Source organism: Schistocerca gregaria, chromosome X (genome assembly GCF_023897955.1).
Source record: "Schistocerca gregaria isolate iqSchGreg1 chromosome X, iqSchGreg1.2, whole genome shotgun sequence".
Lineage (NCBI taxonomy): Eukaryota > Metazoa > Arthropoda > Insecta > Orthoptera > Acrididae > Schistocerca > Schistocerca gregaria.
This window is the reverse complement of record NC_064931.1, coordinates 773,371,383-773,386,828: the sequence shown is the minus strand read 5'-3', so window position 1 is coordinate 773,386,828 and position 15,446 is coordinate 773,371,383. Positions and strand designations below refer to the sequence as shown.

Below are 15,446 nucleotides of genomic sequence, written 5' to 3'. Positions count from 1 at the left end.
TTAGCTAATTCAGAAATCCTAGCATGTCTCCCGTCCGATCCTAATTCCCAATCTGTGCACATACGCAGAACTCTATGATGTACCGAATGATGTCTCGTGCTCTGGACGATAGGGCTCAGCCTGCAGGGGCAATCACTCCAAGTCGTGCTTCCTCATGGCCAGCTGTGCTACGGATGGTCGCGAAATAGAGGAGATAGTGAAACAGACATGATACGTGATCTGAAATGGCACTCATTACAGCAAAGGCGTTTTTCATTGCGACGGTATCTTCTCATGAAATATCAGTCACCAGTTTTCTCCTCAGATTACGAAAACATGAGAAATGATCATCACGATAAAATAACAGAAATCAAGACTCGCTAAGAAATATTTAAGTGCTCGTTTTTCCCGCGAGCCGTTCGAGAGTGCAACGGTAGAGATACAGCTTGAAGGTGGTTCATTGAACCCTCTACCAGGCACTCTACTGCAAACAGCAGAGTAATCACGTAAATGTAGATGGTCGCGGTTAACCACACAATCGCTGAGTCCTCGCCTCTGCACATCGATGGGTCTTGGCAGTTTGCTGATGTACTCTACAGTTGTTTCCATATATGTATTGTTCTTTGATTTTACGCTACTGTCCATTAAAATTGATACACCAAGAAGAAATGCAGATGATAAACGGGTATTCGTTGGACAAATATATTATACTAGAACTGACATGTGGTTACATTTTCACGAAATTTGCGCGCATAGATCCTGAGCAATCAGTACTCAGAACAACAGCCTCTGGCCGTAATAACGGCCTTGAAACGCCTGGGCATTGAGTCAAACAGAGCTCGGATGGCATGTACAGGTACAGCTGTCCATGCACCTTCAACACGATACCACAGTTCATCAAGAGTAGTGACTAGCGTATTGTGACGAGCCAGTTGTTCGGCCACCACTGACCAGACGTTTTCAATTGGTGAGAGATCTGGAGAATGTGCTGGCCAGGACAGCAATCGAACATTTTATGTATCCAGGAAGACTCGTACAGGACCTGCAACATGTGGTCGTGCATTATTCTGATGAAATGTAGGGTTTCGCAGGGATCGAATGAAGGGTAGAGCCACGGGTCGCAACACATGTGAAATGTAACGTCCACTGTTCAAAGTGCCGTCAATGCCAACGTGAGGTGACCGAGACGTGTAAGCAGCGGCACCCCATACCATCACGCCGGGTGATCACCGCGATGTCGCTAACACGGATGCGACCATCATGATGCTGTAAACAGATCCTGGATTCATCCGAGAAAATTACGTTTTGCCATTCGTGCACCAGGTTCGTCGTTGAGTACACCATCGCAGGCGCTCCTGTCTATGATGCAGCGTCAAGGGTAACGGCAGCCATGGTTTCGGAGCTGATAGTCCATGCTGCTGCAAACGTCGTCGAACTGTTCGTGCAGATGGTTGTCGTCTTGCAAACGTCCCCATCTGTTGACTCAGGGATCGAGACGTGGCTCACGATCCGTTACAGCCATGCGGATAAGATGCCTGGCATCTCGACTGCTAGTGATATGGGGCAGTTGGGATCCAGCACGGCGTTCCGTATTACCCTCCTGAAGCCACCGATTCAGTATTCTGTTAACAGTCATTGGATCTCGACCAACTCGAGCAGCATTGTCGCGATACGATAAACCGCAATTGCGACAGGCTACAATCCGACCTTTATCAACGTCGGAAACGTGATGGTACGCATTTCTCCTCCTTACACGAGGCATCACAACAACGCTTCGCCAGGTAACGTCGGTTAACTGCTGTTTGTGTATGAGAAATAGGTTGGAAGCTTTCGTCATGGCAGCACGTTGTAGGTGTCGCCACCTGCGCCAACATTGTGTGAATGCTCTGAAAAGCTAATCATTTGCATATCACAGCTTGTTCTTCCTGTCGGTTAAATTTCGCGTCTGTAGCACGTCATCTTCGTGGTGTAGTAATTTTAATGGCCAGTAGTGTATTAAGTATGGGAGAAGGACATTGATATTTAGATTTGCTGGAAGGGCTCTCGGAAAATGAAGTGTACTATAAAGGAAGATGCCAGTACGATCAGTTATAGAGTGCACGAGATATCGAACAAAGTCATAGACATCCTTCTTGAATCACAATACACTCATGGAAATTGAAATAAGAACACCGTGAATTCATTGTCCCAGGAAGGGGAAACTTTATTGACACATTCCTGGAGTCAGATAAATCACATGATCACATTGACAGAACCACAGGCACATAGACACAGGCAACAGAGCATGCACAATGTCGGCACTAGTACAGTGTATATCCACCTTTCGCAGCAATGCAGGCTGCTATTCTCCCATGGAGACGATCGTAGAGATGCTGGATGTAGTCCTGTGGAACGGCTTGCCATGCCATTTCCACGTGGCGCCTCAGTTGGACCAGCGTTCGTGCTGGACGTGCAGACTGCGTGAGACGACGCTTCATCCAGTCCCAAACATGCTCAATGGGGGACAGATCCGGAGATCTTGCTGGCCAGGGTAGTTGACTTACACCTTCTAGAGCACGTTGGGTGGCACAGGATACATGCGGACGTGCATTGTCCTGTTGGAACAGCAAGTTCCCTTGCCGGTCTAGGAATGGTAGAACGATGGGTTCGATGACGGTTTGGATGTACCGTGCACTATTCTGTGTCCCCTCGACGATCACCAGAGGTGTACGGCCAGTGTAGGAGATCGCTCCCCACACCATGATGCCGGGTGTTGGCCCTGTGTGCCTCGGTCGTATGCAGTCCTGATTGTGGCGCTCACCTGCACGGCGCCAAACACGCATACGACCATCATTGGCACCAAGGCAGAAGCGACTCTCATCGCTGAAGACGAAACGTCTCCATTCACACCTGTCGCGACACTACTGGAGGCGGGCTGCACGATGTTGAGGCGTAAGCGGAAGACGGCCTAACGGTGTGCGGGACCGTAGCCCAGCTTCATGGAGACGGTTGCGAATGGTCCTCGCCGATACCCCAGGAGCAACAGTGTCCCTAATTTCCTGGGAAGTGGCGCTGCGGTCCCCTACGGCACTGCGTAGGATCCTACGGTCTTGGCGTGCATCTGTGCGTCGCTGCGGTCCCAGGTCGACGGGCACGTGCACCTTCCGCCGACCACTGGCGACAACATCGATGTACTGTGGAGACCTCACGCCCCACGTGTTGAGCAATTCGGCGGTACGTCCACCCGGCCTCCCGCATGCCCACTATACGCCCTCGCTCAAAGTCCGTCAACTGCACATACGGTTCACGTCCACGCTGTCGCGGCATGTTACCAGTGTTAAAGACTGCGATGGAGCTCCGTATGCCACGGCAAACTGGCTGACACTGACGGCGGCGGTGCACAAATGCTGCGCAGCTAGCGCCATTCGACGGCCAACACCGCGGTTCCTGGTGTGTCCGCTGTGCCGTGCGTGTGATCATTGCTTGTACAGCCCTCTCGCAGTGTCCGGAGCAAGTATGGTGGGTCTGACACACCGGTGTCAATGTGTTCTTTTTTCCATTTCCAGGAGTGTATTTATTTATAGTCCAGACGAAAATGTAGCTGTGGGACGCTAAATTTAGTTCCTTAGGTACAATTTTCAGCGATCTAAGCACAGGTTGGCCAATTTGGCATGACGGTGTACTGGGGCGTTTGTGTTGCTAGCTGTGCACTGTGTTCTTGCTGCTTGCATCGTTGTTACTGAACAACTTGTAGTCGTAACAGATGTGAGGTAGCATCACTTGTATGCAGGTGTCGATTGTGCCTTGTTTGCCCCCATATTTATTACCAAAACGTTCTCTGCAATTGTTTCAATGTCTTCGTTACTGATGCGAAGTGGTGCCCTGTTGCTTACTATAACTGGAAAAGCATAGAAGGCGTTATTATTATCAGTTTTAGAAGTTTTTTTGGAGTAATTGTAAAGCAGGATTGACAACTGGAATCGATCGAAAACAGAGGCGTCTTAATTCAACGGTCCGTTGTAGTACGTGTGCAGCATACTGTGTGTATTGTTTGTTGGTTGTTCGGGGAAGGAGACCAGACAGCGTGGTCATCGGTCTCATCGGATTATGGAAGGATGGGGAAGGACGTCGGCCGTGCCCTTTCAGAGGAACCATCCCGGCATTTGCCTGGAGTGATTTAGGGAAATCACGGAAAACCCAAATCAGAATGGCCGGAAGCGGGATTGAAGAGTCGTCCTCCCGAATGCGAGTCCAGTGTCTAACCACTGTGTGTATGTCCCACATTGTTAACAGAAGTACCTCACCATGCCAATCGCTTATGAACCGTGCATATGATGATCAAAAATTATCCTGGAGTCGAACGTCAGAGATAGATTGAAAACAGGCTTTCATAACCAATTGCCACGTGGGATTAGCCGAGCGGTCTCAGGCGCTGCAGTCATGGACTGTTCGGCTGGTGTCGGCGGAGGTTCGAGTCCTCTCCCGGACATGGGTGTGTGTGTTTGTCCTTAGGATAATTTAGGTTAAGTAGTGTATAAGCTTAGGGACTGATGACCTTAGCAGTTAAGTCGCATAAGATTTCACACACATTTAACCATTTTGAACATCATAACCAATTCCAGGCGGAGTGAGATTTCCTGCGAAAGACTTTCCAGAATAACATAGCTGTAATCAACAACGGGAAGTACAAATGTTTTTCCAAATTTGTGTGTTATGTCTAAATGGGAGAGCTATTTCTAGTTTTGTAGGTCATAGAGAGGTGCTGACACCTTCTTGCACACTGCAGCTATGTGCTCAGATTTTCATCTGTTATTGCTCCTGGACAATATGTCGAGAGAGAGAGAGAGAGAGAGAGAGAGAGAGAGAGAGAGAGAGAGAGAGAGAGAGAGAAGTTGATATTTGTCCCTATTAGGATTAAAGACGGTTTTGATTCCCGTCATTTCGGGCTAATGAGCCTAGAATGACTAACCAGGACCGCTTGTTTGAGCTTGAATGCTACATTCTATGTCCATTTCGATAGTGCACACAGTATTGAAATTTACCATATTGTCTACATTTGGAGGTCGACAGCATACATATAGTATTCACAGAAGGACAAAACCGATGACACATCGCTAAAGTACAACGAAAAGGTACAGGTCTTATTACCAAATCTTGAGGAATGCCTCATGCTACCTGTCTCCATTATAAATTTATGGGGCAGGTAAGGATGCACTACTGCCGAGACGTCAGGTATGAGAGAAATCATTAAACTTTACTAGGAGGGAAATTTTAGACTGCTAAGTTTGGCCAGTACAGTGTCGAATTATGTATTCGTTTTTCCCCCATTGTGCTCCACAAGCTGATGTTGCTCAAGTCTCGGTGTTGGTAATGCGTGCGTACGTTTTCGGCTGCAGCCCGATGGTATTACCGGTGTGGTGTGCCGCACCCAAATGCGGTTCTCTGAATCCCGATGGAACTTGTGATGGCGTCTACCCCCCGTGTCCTTTTTAGGCAGTGGCTTAACAAGTCCCTATTTACAAGCCTCAGGGAAGACACTTCTCGTTAAGGAGTAGTTGAAGATATCTGTTACAGAAATCAGTAGTGGGTTAATAATAAGCTTCATCACTTTGAATGTGATAACGTGGTTTCCAGTATATGATAATCCAATACGCGTGATGGCTTTTCGACGGTATTTGCAAGATTAAGCCAGAATTTCTAGGAGATAGCGTCGTTTATCTCCATGAAGTAATCAATAAGTATCTGTTTTGTTTGCAGTTAGAGAAACGTCAGTCACTTTTCATAACATAATTTCCGACATTTAAATGGTGACCAGGAGACTAATATCCTTCTCATCAAAGCACTTTAAGACAGAAAAAAAGGTTCAAATGGCTCTGAGCACTATGGGACTTAACGTGTAAGGTCATCAGTCCCCTAGAACTTAGAACTACTTCAACCTAACTAACGTAAAGGACATCACACACATCCATGCCCGAGGCAGGGTTCGAACCTGCGACCGTAGCGGTCGCGCGGTTCCAGACTGTAGCGCCTAGAACCGCTCGGCCACTCCGGCCGGCTAAGTCAGAGAAGGAAAAAACAACACCTTGAACGATTTGAGATAGGGCGTTCATATTCACAGGACATGTACCTGTGTTCAGCAGAAATGATTAGCATCTGAACCACGTCGGCCAGCGGGTTCAAGGTCAACATCGATATCGCTGCACACCACCACCTACTGGTAAAAGGTGCCAGCGGCTCTCGTTGTCTCTATTAACCGAAGGTAATGGATCAGTGTGACTTGAGGAAAAGTGCAGGATGCCTCGCATACGTATGCAGCAACCGTACCGTCAAATCAGTGAGTTTGAAAGAGGGCTCATTGTTGGCAGTAGAAAATGAGATGCATTCATCCGGGAAATTGTTACTCGTGTGGGACGAAGTGCTTCGGCAGTGCAACGGGTGTTTGCAGAATGGTTCACGGTAGGCTGTAGAACAAGACGAGGGGGGGGGGGGGGGTCAGCTCGCACCACCCAGACCACAGCCCGAGAACGAACCTCATCCGAATGACAATGCAGGACGGATCTGGCGCAACAGAGGAACAGTCTAACACGCCGTACACTATCATGGGTGACAGTCCGTTTATTACGGCATGGGTTGCGTGCACGTAGTCCATGTCTCAGCCTACCTTCGACGAATATGCAGACGCATGCTAGACGGCAATAGTGTATGGAACGACGTCACTGGGGACATAAATCAGATAGTGTATTCGGAAGAATCCAGGTTCTGTTTGTTTGAAAACTATGGTATCATTTTGGTTCGCCGCACATAAGAAGAACTGCAACACAGTGACTGCACTCGCACAAGGCATACAGCGCCAACTCAAGGCTTTATGGTGTGGGGTGTTATTGGGTACAACCACAAATCTCATTTGGTTCGTGTCCAGGGCACTGAACAGTGCCACCTACGTTAATGACATCCTGTGACCCGTATCCATACCCTTTCTACACAACACCCCAGACGCCAATTTTCAGGAGGAAAACGCATGAGCAAGTGTTGTTGCATGAACATGTCCTTCTTGGTGTCTCAGGATGTCATCCTTTTGCCCTGGCCGGCCAGATCACCACACTTTTCACCAATCGAAAAGGTGTGGGATATGGTGAAAAGACGGGCGTAGCCTTGTGACCCAGTGCCAATCACCACAGATGAAATTTGCAACAAGGGGAACGCAGCATGGATGGCTATACTACAGGCTATGGAAAAACTGAGAGAAAACTACTTTGGACGGCAACAACACTTGTGCCGTATCGATTAGCTAAGTTTCGCGACGGTGCGTTGTAGAAACTTTCATGCTCAACTGTAGTGCTCTTTGGCGGCAGTGATTAGGAAATTAACCAAACTAAGGCTGTTGTATAACATTTACCCAATGAGTGCATCCTTTATAAGATGGCATAGATTTGTGGTAGTTCCAATGACGCCTACTTTCTACTTCTACCGACAACTACCAATTAGCGTTAAAACAGTGTAGGTTCAAATGGCTCTGAGCACTATGGGACTTAACTGCTTTGGTCATCAGTCCCCTAGAACCTAGAATTACGTATACCTAACTAACATAAGGACATCACATACATTCATGCCCGAGGCAGGATTCGAACCTGCGACCGTAGCGGTCACGCGGTTCCAGACTGTAGCGCCTAAAACCGCAGGGCCACACCGGCGGGCAAACAGTCTAGGAAATGAGTAGAAATACTAATAGAATATGCTGCTTTAAACTAGCGCTTGACAGTTGTTGACCATTAGTTGAATACTGAAGGAGTAAGCTTTTGTCGAATGTTTTTTGTGCAACTGATTTGTTATAACAATAACCATTTGAAGTTTACGAACATGTGTGCAACTAGTGACGCAGGTACTGTGAGGATGACTTTCGTTCCCTAGAAAGGCCACATTTCCAAGGTGTAGCTCTCACCATGGAAATTCTTCTTAAAGAAACCGCGTACACATGTAACAGTTTCATCATTCAGTAGCTCGGCAGCATCATTTCATTGTATTATAGCTTCTTAGTATTGTCCGGAATTTGTTGACATGTACTCATTCTTTCCTTATGAGCTATGCATTGTTCACAAACACTAACATCCCGAATATTCTTGTTGTACAGATGTTAATTTTACATTTTTCGTCATACTGGTAGTGTACTTTATTTAATTTTTCTGCGATGTTGTCATTTTTAAAATTTTACTTCATTTTTAAATGTTTGTCTTTAACGTGTATTTATGTGGCAGCAATTCATTCCTGTAATGTCGCAAAGAACGAACAATGTAGTTGTCTCTAGGAAAAACGCACCGATGTTGCTCAAGAATGTATTAGCAAATGTTAATATACTGGTGGTTTTCTGATTATTTTCATTGTCACATCACTTATTGTTGTTCAGTTGTATCAGGTATGGGTACTTACATAGAGAGATTGTTATTTTGTATCGATATTGCACCAAATGTAATGTCCAGTTATGAAATATCGATATTCATTTTTTGGATTCGTGCTAGAAACTAAACGAAAATATTAAAGTGCATGCTCCAGTTGCCTCGACAAATGTTGAAAGATTTTATAACTGCCATCACATCTTGTCCAACACAACATACAACTCGCTTTAGAGAACTTCTGCACTGTGATTATTATACACTGCAATAGCTCTAAGATTTTTCAAAATTCGTATATCTTTTGCACATATTTAGTAAAGAACAATAGAGATTTAAATTTTAAATTACCATTTTTGTAGTTTCACTTCCAAGTTCGTATGAAGTTTTTCATTACACTAGCTCATTTTATAACACGCTATAGATATATTTCCTATTATTTTTACGCCTTTTTAGCGATAATTTCAGGTCGTTTTAGTGATAATTCTCCAGGTAAATTACGTCATAAAAATCCGGGCCCTGAACTGAACTGAAAGAATTGCCACTCGGGGCAATTACGCACACTGCCTCCCCCACCCTTCCTCCCCGCCATTTAAGCCCCTGGAAAACTGGGTTGGTGTGTGCCTCAGTATGTCTATGTTCATGTCTCTCATATGATGAGGTGCTCTTATTGCCACTGATATAAATGTTATTCCGATTGAATGGCAATCAGTGTGGTGATTTTTTGGTGGCCTATAGACGTCAATTAAACATTTCCGCAGGTGTTTCTTCGTTAGGGTTCAACGTGTGAAAGACCTTAGAACTCAGGTCAGAGTGTGTGTAAAAAAAAAAGTTCAGCACAAATTGCAGGACCAATTACTCACACATAGACGAAGAAACTATATTATATGAAAATTGGTCTAGAAACATTTGATTCCATGTTACAACTCATTTTCTCCAAGTCAATCATGGAGAAAACACACGAACAGAGCACACCAGCATACCACATGTAACTCTTTGTCATAGGAGATATTTAATATGCCCTCCGTCGGCATTGATACATGCATCATACTGCCGTCCTAGTGAATCTCGTATGCGCTGTTGTATCCCTGGAGTATTGCGTATGGTTTCGTAGCCTTTCATAACATGGTCACGGAAACTCAGAATATCTTTTGCTGGGGCTCCATTCACAATAGCTTTCGAATGCCTCCACAAATAAATGTCCAGTGGGTGTAGATCCGGAGAGCGTGGATGCCAGGCAATTTTTATCTCCACCTATGCTTCTGTTACCGTATCTGTTACGAGGCGTGTTTTTTTAAGTAAGTACGGTTTTGAAATTAAAAGACGTGCTAAGATATCTCAATAATTTTATTTTTACATGAAAGCCTGTACCTTAATCTAAGCTCTGACGCCATTACATTCTGATTCTTCCTTGTTTACGTAGTGTACTGAGTGTTTAAGACGCCTCCGATAATCGTGAGTGCCACCGACTGTGAAATACGGGCTGTTATAATATTTCTTAGTGCTAAAGGCCTAAAAGCGATCGATATTCATCTTGAGATCTGTGCAGTATACGGAGAAAACATTATGAGTAATGGAATGGTAAGAAAGTGGATGAGAGCATTTAAAGATGGCCGTACAAATGTGCATGATGAACAACGGAGTGGGCGTCCTTCGGTCGTTAATGAACGTTTGGTGCAAGAAGTGGACAATAAGGTGAGAGAAAACAGACGCTTTACGATTTCCTCCTTGCGGGATGACTTTCCCAATGTTTCTCGTATTGTTTTGTATGGCATTATGACCGAGCACTTTTATTACCGAAAATTGCGCGCAAGTTGGGTACCGAAAATGTGGACGGATGTGCACAAAACTAAAAGCTTAGACAGTGAATTGACTTTCCTTGAGCGGTACCACAACGACGGTGATGATTTCTTAAGACAAATTGTTACGGGCGATGAAACATGGGTGGCCTATGTCACACCAGAACAAACCAACTGTCCATGGAAGTTGAGCAGTGGCATCGTTTTGCTGCAAGACCATGCCCGTCCACATGTGAAGAATCAGACCAAAGATCTCATCACATGTTTTTGATAGGAAACTCGAAATCATCCCCCGTACAGCCCCGATCTTGCGCCCAATGACTACCATTTGTTTCTGCACTTGAAGAAACACCTCGGCGGTCAGCGTCTTAAAGACGATGAAGTCAAAACAGTGGTGATGCAGTGGTTAACAAGTCAGGCGGCAGACTTCTATGAGGAGGGTACTCAAAAACTGGTACAACGTTATGACAAGCGCCTCAATATTGACGGAAATTATGTAGAAAAGAAAACTAAGGTACAGGCTTTCATGTAAAAATAAAATTACTGTGGTATCTTTTTTAATTTCAGAACGGTCCTTACTTAAAAAAACACGCCTCGTGTATAGTAGCCGACAGACATTAACTCTAAAATGAGGAGCTGCTCCATCGTGCATGAAGTACATGTTTGTCGCACAGCTAAAGGCGCATCCGCTAACAGATCAGGCTGAACATGCTGTACGAAATTACGCTAACTTTGTCCGTTGAGCCTATGTGGAAGAAAGTGAGGCCCTATCGAATGGTCACCAACAATGCCGGCCCCAACACTGACAGAATCTTTATTGATGACTTGGTTCAACATTTGCGACAGGATGGACGTCTGCCCATACACGCCGATTGTGAAATTTACAATATGATCTCGCTGAAACGACGCTCATCTACGAACAGCACCGTTGCATTAAATTTGTGGTTGACTATTGAATAAACCATTCGCAGAAGAGTACCCATGCAGCAACTCAGCTGCTAATAGTGCCTGCAGACGCTGTAAATGGTATGGATACAGCTGCTCCTCCTGTAACACTCGCTAGACAGCCGTGTGGTCAACATTCAATGTTACAGTTACATGTTTTGTTCTGACACCAGGGTCGTTGTCAAATGCACGAAGAACTGCTGCCTTCCGTTGCTGTGTTCCCTTCGTTCTAGGCCTCACCAGCGCGAGTATCAAGCTCAAATGCCCGTTGTTCCCTGAGACAACGAACAGTGGCTTCAGACGTTTTCCTATCGGGGCACCTTCGTCCTGGAAATATCTCTCGGTACAATCGTTAGGGCGAGTGCCATTGCCGTCGGTTAATCCATACATCAAATGGGCGTCTGCCATTTCTGCATTAGTGTACATTGGCACTGCATGAGCCAAGTCTGTGATTAACTGTGCGTAGTAACCCGTGTGCTTGTAACTGTCGTACTGATCGCTGGAACAGTTTATCTGTAAACAAGCAATTACGTCAACAGGGACATGTAAAACAAAACACTGGCGCTGTACAACGTAATCAGACGTCACCAAAAGTGCATGTTCCCCACGGTTCTAACTATTTCTTCTCGTATGGTTTCCATGATTAATGAGTTGGAGAAAATAAGTTGTGACACGGAAGCAAAGTGTTTCCAGACCCAACTTCATCTAACATAATTTCTTCGTCTACGTGTGAGGAATGTGTCCTGCCATTTGTGCCGTCCACTTTTATTACAACCTGTATATGCACCGAGGACACCCATTTCTATTGCATGGCTTAACCCCAGAGGTATACAAAATCTCTTTCCAAGCCCGCCTGCCCTTTCCTCCGCCACAACCGTTGAAGCAGCTCAACCTGCCGCAACGGAGACGCAAGAATACTTGTATACTGAAGCACGGTGGTTAAAGCAGATCAGCTTGGATTTGTGCGAGCTTTCCAAACTTCACGGAACCAGGTCAGCCTGCTGCGAATGACAACAGGTTGTTCTATCGATCCAACGTGACAAGCCAGATATACATGAGCGTAGGTAGCTTCATTGCAGCTCATTTATCACAATGGCGAGAACAGCAAAATGAACAAACCAGACGTGAAGGAGACTGAGGAGGAATTGAGAATCGGGGAACGTATACCAGTCACGAAACAGAGCCTAAGTAATGCAAGAGAAAAATTCGTGTGTTTAAGAATGAGCTTCAAGCGAATCGGCACGTGTCTAGCAATGCAAGTTGTGTTAGTAGTTACTAAAATCTCATTCGGGAACCTCAAGTATGCTATACATGTTTGTAAATTTGACCAGTTGTTTCCTCACTCCACGAATATTTTGAAAGATGACAAAGCGGTAGCGGCTGACAAGTGTGAAGAAATGTGTGCCAAAGGTTGAAGCCATTTAGCAAAATACAGGCTTCCTAAATTTAGGGCTATCATTGACTGAAGTACGAAAAAAATGTGGCTCAGTGGATATTAAAGACCACACTCTGGTGGTATGCAAAGTAGAAGCTTACGATGAAAGAAAAGCTTCTTTCACAAATGTTCTTTTTAGATTAAGTTAGAATGAAAAGCGAACTCAGTGTTTGCTAAAATGCATTTTGGGAATTTAGAATAAACTGTTTAGGCCACTTAGAATTAATTCAGTGAAACCGCAATACACAGCTTGAAAAAAGTAATTAAAATTAGTATAATTGTGGTCATCTTTGGCTGAAACACGCTAAGGTTGAAGAAACTAGACTTTCGAAACCTTGCTTTAGTGGACGTTGCAGTGTAACAGATATCTTCAGGTTCTTAAGTACGAAGGATCTCGACTTTTCGAGATGGCACTGCCTATTACAGAAAATGTGTATTAGACGTGTCTGATGATAGTTAGACTGACAATAGCCGGATCTAATAGAGAAAGGGTGAAGTTTCAGGCAAAAACGTTCATTTTGAAATAAATAAGCAAAACCGAAATACGCGGAAAAGAAAAAAGGACAGATAGAATCCACCGTTCTCTGGCCTAGAAAGACCGGAAATGAATATATATTTCACTGAGACACGTTGTGTGATTTTCGGGTGAAATAAGACAATTCATCAAATTCCGAATCCTAAACCGAACACTTCATTCAAAGCGCACAGGATAAACTGCTACGCAGATTAGTACAGCGGGAAGACGGGCAGGGATGTAAGACTCCTTTGGACTGCTTGGGTTGGCATAGCTTGGCTTAAACACTTTGAAGAAAGTGCAAGTAAAGAAAATGAAAGCTTCTTGAATACAGCAATCACAAAAGAAAAATAACCAACACTCACTCAGCTTTTGTAGGAAAATCATCACAATGGACATAATACTATACCAGTCATCTAACCACCGCCGGCCGGAGTGGCCGTGCGGTTCTAGGCATGGATGTGTGTGATGTCCTTAGGTTTAATTATTTCTAAGTTCTAGGCGACTGATGACCTCAGAAGTTAAGTCGCATAGTGCTCAGAGCCATTTGAACCATCTAACCATCTACAGTTCCAAAAACAAGCAGATCTGAGATACATGTTCTACAGTCTGAACACAAAACCACTCGCTAAACACAGCTACAATAAGGAACTAGACGAAATAATACAAGTAGCAAAAGATAATCGATACAAAGAAGCTCCAGTTTTAAGACTGAATAAGAAATACATAAAAATGTAAAATTAAAATAAGAACACACAAGTCTTGGGAGCCACAATGCCCACAACACATCACCACCACCACCACCACCACCACCACCACCACCACCACCACCACCAGGGCGTAGCACAAAAACTCAACAGACAAGCTGGTACACACACACACACACACATTAGGAAACAAACTAACACACACAATTGTCAACATCTTTAAGAAACAAGGAATAAAATTAGCTTACTACAGCAATAAATCAATACAAAATGTCTAAGGAAAGAAGACTCTGATATACCGGGATATCAAAAAGTCAGTATAAATTTGAAAACTGAATAAATCACGGAATAATGTAGATAGAGAGGTACAAATTGACACACATGCATGGAATGAGATGGGGTTTTATTAGAACCAAAAAACTACAACAGTTCAAAAAATGTCCAACAGATGGCGCTTCATCTGATCAGAATAGCAATAATTAGCATAACAAAGTAAGACAAAGCAAAGATGATGTTCTTTATAGGAAATGCTCAATATGTCCACCATCATTCCTCAACAATAGCTGTAGTCGAGGAATAATATTGTGAACAGCACTGTAAAACATGTCCGAAGTTATGGTGAGGCATTGGCGTCGGATGTTATCCTTCAGCATTCCTAGAGATGTCGGTCGACCACGATACACTTGCGACTTCAGGTAACCCCAAAGCCAATAATCGCACGGACTGAGGTCTGGGGACCTGGCAGGACAAGCATGACGAAAGTGGCGGCTGAGCACACGATCATCACCAAACGACGCGCGCAAGAGATCTTTCACGCGTCTAGCAATATGGGGTGGTTCTAGTAAAACCCCATGTCATTCCAAGCATGTGTGTCAATCTTTACCTCTCTATCGACATTATTCCGTGGTTTATTAAGTTTTCAAATTTATACTGACTTTTTGATCACCCTATATATATATATATATATATATATATATATATATATATATATATATATATATATATATATATATACTCCTGGAAATTGAAATAAGAACACCGTGAATTCATTGTCCCAGGAAGGGGAAACTTTATTGACACATTCCTGGGGTCAGATACATCACATGATCACACTGACAGAACCACAGGCACATAGACACAGGCAACAGAGCATGCACAATGTCGGCACTAGTACAGTGTATATCCACCTTTCGCAGCAATGCAGGCTGCTATTCTCCCATGGAGACGATCGTAGAGATGCTGTATGTAGTCCTGTGGAACGGCTTGCCATGCCATTTCCACCTGGAGCCTCAGTTGGACCAGCGTTCGTGCTGGACGTGCAGACCGCGTGAGACGACGCTTCATCCAGTCCCAAACATATTCAATGGGGGACAGATCCGGAGATCTTGCTGGCCAGGGTAGTTGACTTACACCTTCTAGAGCACATTGGGTGGCACGGGATACATGCGGACGTGCATTGTCCTGTTGGAACAGCAAGTTCCCTTGCCGGTCTAGGAATGGTAGAACGATGGGTTCGATGACGGTTTGGATGTACCGTGCACTATTCAGTGTCCCCTCGACGATCACCAGAGGTGCACGGCCAGTGTAGGAGATCGCTCCCCACACCATGATGCCGGGTGTTGGTCCTGTGTGCCTCGGTCGTATGCAGTCCTGATTGTGACGCTCACCTGCACGGCGCCAAACACGCATACGACCATCATTGGC

The 15,446-nt window shown here is 44.8% G+C and overlaps 1 protein-coding gene across 3 annotated transcripts in view; it reads right to left on the bottom strand.

Annotated features, from left to right (window-relative positions):
• The window catches only part of LOC126299177 (UNC93-like protein), a 400,303-nt gene that overhangs the window by 53,852 nt on the left and 331,005 nt on the right, over positions 1-15,446 (bottom strand). The gene's annotated exons all lie outside the window — the stretch shown is intronic.